The sequence below is a fragment of the Chiloscyllium plagiosum genome, unplaced genomic scaffold (assembly GCF_037043375.1).
Source record: "Chiloscyllium plagiosum isolate Xiang-an unplaced genomic scaffold, Cpla_swu_hap1 HiC_scaffold_38, whole genome shotgun sequence".
In the NCBI taxonomy this organism is placed as follows: Eukaryota; Metazoa; Chordata; class Chondrichthyes; order Orectolobiformes; family Hemiscylliidae; genus Chiloscyllium; species Chiloscyllium plagiosum.
This window is the reverse complement of record NW_028270176.1, coordinates 27,492,307-27,498,752: the sequence shown is the minus strand read 5'-3', so window position 1 is coordinate 27,498,752 and position 6,446 is coordinate 27,492,307.

Genomic DNA, 6,446 nt, shown 5'->3' with positions numbered 1-6,446 from the left:
TGGCGGGACTGACGTACGGGGTGAGATTGACCAGGTTAGGATTGTTTTCACTGGAGTTCAGATGGGTGAGGGGGAGGGGGGATCTCATAGAGGCTTATAAAATGCTAACAGGGCGGGACAGGGTAGATGCAGGGAGGAGGTTCCTGATGGTGGGTCCAGATCCGGGGGGTGGGGAGTCACACTCTGAGAATTCGGGGTGGGCCATTTAGGACAGAGATGAGGAGACATTTCTTCACCCAGAGAGTGGGGAGTCTGTGGGATTCATTCCCACAGGAAGGAGGTGATCAAAACAGTGAATATGGTCAAGAGGCAGCTAGATACAGCACGTGGGGGCGAATGGGGTCAAAGGTTACAGGGAGAAAGCAGGATGAGGCTGTTGGGTTGGATGGTCAGCCATGATGGTGATGGATGGGGGTGAAGGCTCGAAGGGCTGAACGGCCTCTCGCTACTCCTATCCTCTTTGTTTCTATACCAGAGGTCAGCCTCGTAAACTGTCTCTGAATTGCCCCCAATGAGAATGGGAGTTGGGGGGAATGTGGGACTCACCCCCAGAGGGGGTGGGGGGTGGGTGGTGTGTAGGACTCACATCCAGAGGGAGTGGGGGAGGAATGATGGACTCCCTTACTCCATGCCCTTACTATCCCCTGAGAAAAGAACCTCTTGGTTATTTTTCAGAGGAGTCATAACATCAAGGATTGCGAGATGTTCTGAGTTAATCAACTTGAAGAAGCTTTGTATAATATCAGGGGAGTGTCTGGTTCCCCCAGCTCTGTTTCCTCTCTGGTTTGTTTGGGTTTTAGCATTCTGGCTGTTCAGAGCTGCTAGTTGGTTTAAGCTGGGGAATCCAAAGAATAAGCTAGCTCGCTGAGCTGGCAGGTTTGTTTTCAGACGTTTCGTCACCATGACTAGGTGACATCACCAGTGAGAGTCTCCGGTGAAGCGCTGGTGGTGTGTCCCGCCTCTCTATTTACAGGTCTTGGTTTCTTAAGGTGGGTGATGTCATTTCCGCTTCCTCTTTTTTAACTAGCGAAGTTAAGGTCCGGGCTACTTGCTTGAAATGTTTTGACGGAGTCTGGCCTGGTCCATAACAGACTGGGAACTCTTTGTGGGATTGCTTCTGTAGTTCCGATTTGGGATTAGGGACACAAAGGCAGCAAGTGGTAGGTGTTAGTGTCTTTTGTTCTGGGTCGGTTCAAACAGCGCTTGGGGCAATAATAGCTCTTTCAGTCACCAAGAGTTTTCTGGGGGGGCAGGAAGAAGTGACTTTGGGCGGTTTACAAAAGGTGAACAAGACGAAGTGGCTGGAATTAGCAACCAGGCTAGAACTGAAATTAACTGTGACTCCAAAATTAGATGTGGCTATTACCTGAAATAGCTCAACATTTAAACAGTGCTGGAGAAGTCATGCGGAGCTTTGGAAATGGCTCTTAATATTGCTGAAGAGTTCTGGGGTTTGAAGATGCTTCCCAAATTTGCCCAGGGAGCTTAGAAAGACAGAGGAAGGATGGAATTAGCAAGCAAGTTAGAATTGGATTTAACCAGGGGTAAAAGAAAGGGTAAGCTGAAATCGTAATGGAGTTGGTTAAGCGCTTGGGTATATCAGAGAAACAGAGACGTGCAGTGGAGTTAGGAAGACTTAAATTGGAAATGAGGCCACAGGAATTAGAGGACACAGAAAGGGAAATAGAGAGAGAAGGGAAAGGAAGAGAAGGACTTTGAACATCAGAAATTGGCCCTTAGACAGGACCATCAGCTTGAAAGAATGAAGGTGAAGACTGAAGGTAGGCTTAGTGAGGATGAGCAAACCTGTGGTAGCCAACGGCCTGAGGAGAAACTGTTCAAATTTAGGTAATGCGTGAATATATTTAATGAGAAGGATGTAAAAGCCTTTTTCATCTCATTTGAAAAGGTGGCTAAACAAATGCAGTGGCCAGTGACCATGTGGGTTTTGCAGATAGAGGTATTTGTATCACTTGTCAGAGGAGGTGTCTGGGGTGTCTGAGGAGGTGAAGAAAGTCATTTTACGTGCATATAAGCTTGTACCAGAAGCCTACAGACAATGTCTCAGGAATCTAAGGAGGGACCCTGATCAAACCTACACTGAGTTTGAAAGGATCAAGCAGAGTAGTTTTGACCGGTGGACAAGGGCATTAAAAATAGAGCAAACCTGTGACACTCTTAGAGAGACGATTGTTTTGGAGGAGTTCAAAAATTCACTTCCTGAGGCAGTGCGAACTCATGAGGAAGAGCAGAGAGTTAAAACAGCGAGGTTAGCAGCTGGAATGGCTGACGATTGTGAGTTGGCCCATACATCAAAGTTTGGCTTCCAACATCAATTTCAATCCGTGACGGACAGAAATTGGGGGAAAGAGAAATCCTCATGTGGAAAGGGGAAAGGTGGATCTCGGTGAAGATCGTAAGGATAACTTACTAGAGGGTCAAAAGGAAACCCTTGAAGGGGAAAAGGAAGTTAGAAAGCTCTGGTGTTTTCACTGCAGTAAAGTAGGCCGCATGAACTCACGGTGTTGGTGAGTTGGGAAAAGCACTGGGAAGCCAGATGTAGGAAAACGGGATAAGCCAGCGAATTTTGTTGGAGTGGTAACGGCTGAACCAGAATGTACAACCTGGTCAGAGGTTGGTTAAGGAGGAAGTTTCAGATCTTCTTAAACCATATACTAGCGTAGGTAAAGTTTACTTGCTTGGGCCAGCGGCGGCCGGTAAAGTGGTTACAATATTAAGAGATACAGGATCCTCTCAGTCTGTGATGTTGAAAGATGAGGAAATATGTACGTCTGAAGGAATATTTTAGATAAAGTTGCCGGTGTGTGGAATTCATGGTGAGAGAAGAAGTGCTCAGTTATGTAGAGTGAGGTTAGAGTGTCCAGTGAAGAGGGGAGAAGTCATGGTAGGAGTACTAGACAAACTCTCAGCACCAGGAATACAATTTGTCCTCGCTAATGATATAGTTGGTTCGCAGGCAAGAGTGCAGCCTACTGTAGTTGAAAAGCCAGTGGAAAGTCGGGCAATGGAATTATTAAAAGATGCATTTCCTGGAATTTTCCCTGACTGTCTGGTAACGAGGCCACAAAGTCACCGGTTGAAACAGGAGAGATCAAAAAGTATGGATAAAAAGGTTGAAGTGGAATTAGCAGAGACCCTGTTTGATCAGACAGTTGGCAAGCAGACAGCTTTAGCTCAGATAAATTCACCAAGATAGACCAGGATGATGAAAATTTAAACCAATTGTCAAAAGGCATACATGGAGGATGAATCTGAATGTATCCCAGTGTGCTACTATCTCAGAAATGATGTCTTAATGAGGAAATGGAGACCATCACATTTTCAGGCAGATGAGAAATGGGCAGAAGTTCATCAAATCGTATTGCCAGTGCGTTGTAGAACGGAGGTGTTGTAGGTGGCACTCGAACTCCCAGGAGGGGTCATTTAGGGGTAAGAGAACCCCAATCTAAAATGCAAAAACATTTTTACTGGCCTGGACCGCATAAGAATGTGATTGAATTTTGCCAGACATGGCATACATGTCAGGTAATTGGAAAACCACAGGCAGTAATCAAACCTGCACCGTTAGTAACTATTCCTACATGTGAGGAATCTTTTTCAAGAGTCTTAATTGATTGTGTAGGACGCCTAACTCAAACAAAGAGTGGGAATCAGTATTTGTTAACAATAATGGATGTGTCGACTGGATTTCCAGAGGCAGTTCCATTACGCAATGTCACAGCTAAAAGAATCGTAGAGGAATTACTTAAATTTTTCACGAGATACAGACTACCCACAGAGAAACAATCAGATCAAGGGTCAAACTTTACATCAAAGTTATTCAAGGATGATAGGGAATAAAACAATTTAAGTTTACTACGTAGTATCCAGAATTGCAGGGAGCGTGAGAAAGGGAGCATCAGACATTAAAGACCATGTTGAGGGCTTATAGTCAAGACTATCCAGGTGATTGGGATAAAGGAATTCTGTTTGTACTTTTTGCGATCAGTGATGCACCAAATGAGTCCACCAAATTCAGTCCATTTGAATTAGTTTTTGGGCATGAAGTGAGGGGACCGTTAAAATTGATGAAGGAGAAATCGGTAAATCAGAATTCAGAGACCACATATTTGGACTACGCGTCAAGTTTTCGGGAACGATTAAATAGAGTGGGGGAGTTGGCTACACAGCATTTAAAAATGTCACAGGATACAATGAAACAGGAAGCAGACAGGAAATCAAGAATTTGCAATTTTGCTATTGGAGATAAGATGTTAGTGTTACTTCCAGTGACAGGTGACTTTCAAAAGCAAGGTTTAGTAGACCTTATCAAGTCGAAAGGAGGTTGAGTGAGGTGTACTATTTGATAAGGACTCCAGGCAGAAAGAAATCTCACAGGGTGTGTCATGTGAATATGCTCAAAAGTATTTTGACAGGGAAAGAAAGCTAAAGGAGACAATGTTATTGGTTGCAACACAGAGGGGAGAATCAAGTTCAGAGGATTCTGAATTGGACATTCCTCAAATTAAATTAGAAAATGAGGAAGTTGTCAAAAATTGGTATAAATTATTGAGTTACCTTCCACAAGAAAATCAAAATGATCTGAAGGAGTTATCGCTGTCACAAGGGGAGTTACGCGGAAGTAAGCTGGGAAGTACTAACCTAATTGTGTATGATGTAGATATAAGAGATGCTGGTCCGATTAAACAATATCCTTATAGGCATAACCTGGCAGAGGTTCAAAAGGAGATTGAACGCATGCTCTAAGATGACATAATCAAAGTGAATTACAGTGACTGGAGCTCACCCAGAGTCATGGTGCCAACCAGATGGTACCCGACAGTTATGTGTGGAGTATCGCAAAGTCATTGCCAGTAAAAAGACTGATGCATATCCAATACAGCATTTTAAGACTGTGTTGAAAAGGTGGGACAAGTAACTTATATTTCTAAGTTGGACTTGCTCAGAGGATGCTGGCAGGTACCTTTCTCAGAGAGAGCAAAGGCTATTTTGGCTTTCGTAACACCGAATGGAGTGTATCAGTTTAAAATCATGCCATTTGGTGTGAAAAAATGCTCCAGCCACATTTCAGAGACAAACCAGTAAGGTCATTTCCAGATTACCCAACTATGTGGTGTATATTGATGACCTGGTGATTTTCAGTCTCTCATGGGAGGAACATTTACAGCGTTTATCGGAATTGTTCGATCAACTTTGGAAGGCAGGCTTGGTGGTAAACCAGGCTAAAAAGTGAATTTGCCAAAACCCAAGTCACCTTCCTGGGCCAAGTTAATGGTCCCCGTGCAACTCAAAAAACAAAGGTAATGGTGGTGGGGGGGTTCCCACACTATCGACAAAAAGAGCAGTACTAAGGTTCCTGGGATTGAGTGGATTTCATTGAAAATTTATACCAAATGTTAGCAGTGCGGCTGCTCCACTCACTGAATTGCAAAAGAAAGGCAAGAAGTTTCAGGGGACAGCCGACTGTCAGAAGGTATTTGACAGTCTGAAAGCTGTGTTAACCACTGCCCTAGTATTAGACACACCTAATTACGCAAAGCCATTCAAAATGGCTATCGATGCGAGTGATGTGGGTGCAGGTGCTGTGCTCTTGCAAGAAGACAACAAGAGGATGGAAAGTCCTAACGGATATTTCTCCAGGAAACTGACCATTCATCAACAGAAGTATTCGACCATTGAGAAGGAGACGTTGAGCTTGGTGTTGGCATTATAGCATTTCAACGTTAATGTTACCAGTAATGTAACACTGAGACAATCATATACACTGACCATAACCCACTGCAGTTTGTGGAGAAATTTAAGGACAAAAGCGCCAGGCTGTTTAAATGGAGTTTACTGTTGCAGCCATTGAGTTTGAAAGTTGTGCATGTGGCAGGTCGGGAAAATGTGATTCTGATGCATTGTCGAGACTCGAATGAGAAACAAAGGTATTTGGCGGCAGGAGTAAACAGACTGAAATAGAATGTTGTAGTGCACGTTTGTATGTGTCTAGTCAATGTAATGTATATGGTTGTTGTGTAGTAATAGTGTAAAATTAAGGGATTTTAAAATGAAATCACCTTTAGATATTGATGGTTCTTCTTTTTAAGGGGGGGGGGGGGGGGAGTGTGAGTTTGTTGCTCCTTTAACAAGCTAATGTTGTCCTTGGGTTCTTTTATTTTCAGTGGAGTTATAAACTCATGGGCTCCGAGATTATCTCCTTGAAGAAACTTTTAAGTTTTCATAAAAACAGCACTTGTACAATGTCAGGGGAGTGGCTGGTTCTCCCAGCTCAGTTTTTTTCTCTGGTTTGTTTGAGTTTTAGCAGTCTGGCTGTTCATGAGTTGCTGGTCGGTTTAAGCTGGGGAATCCAAAGAGTTAGCTACAAGTGGAAGGAAGTTCCATGCTGAATCTCTCTACCATTTCTCTGTCTCTGTGTCTCTCTC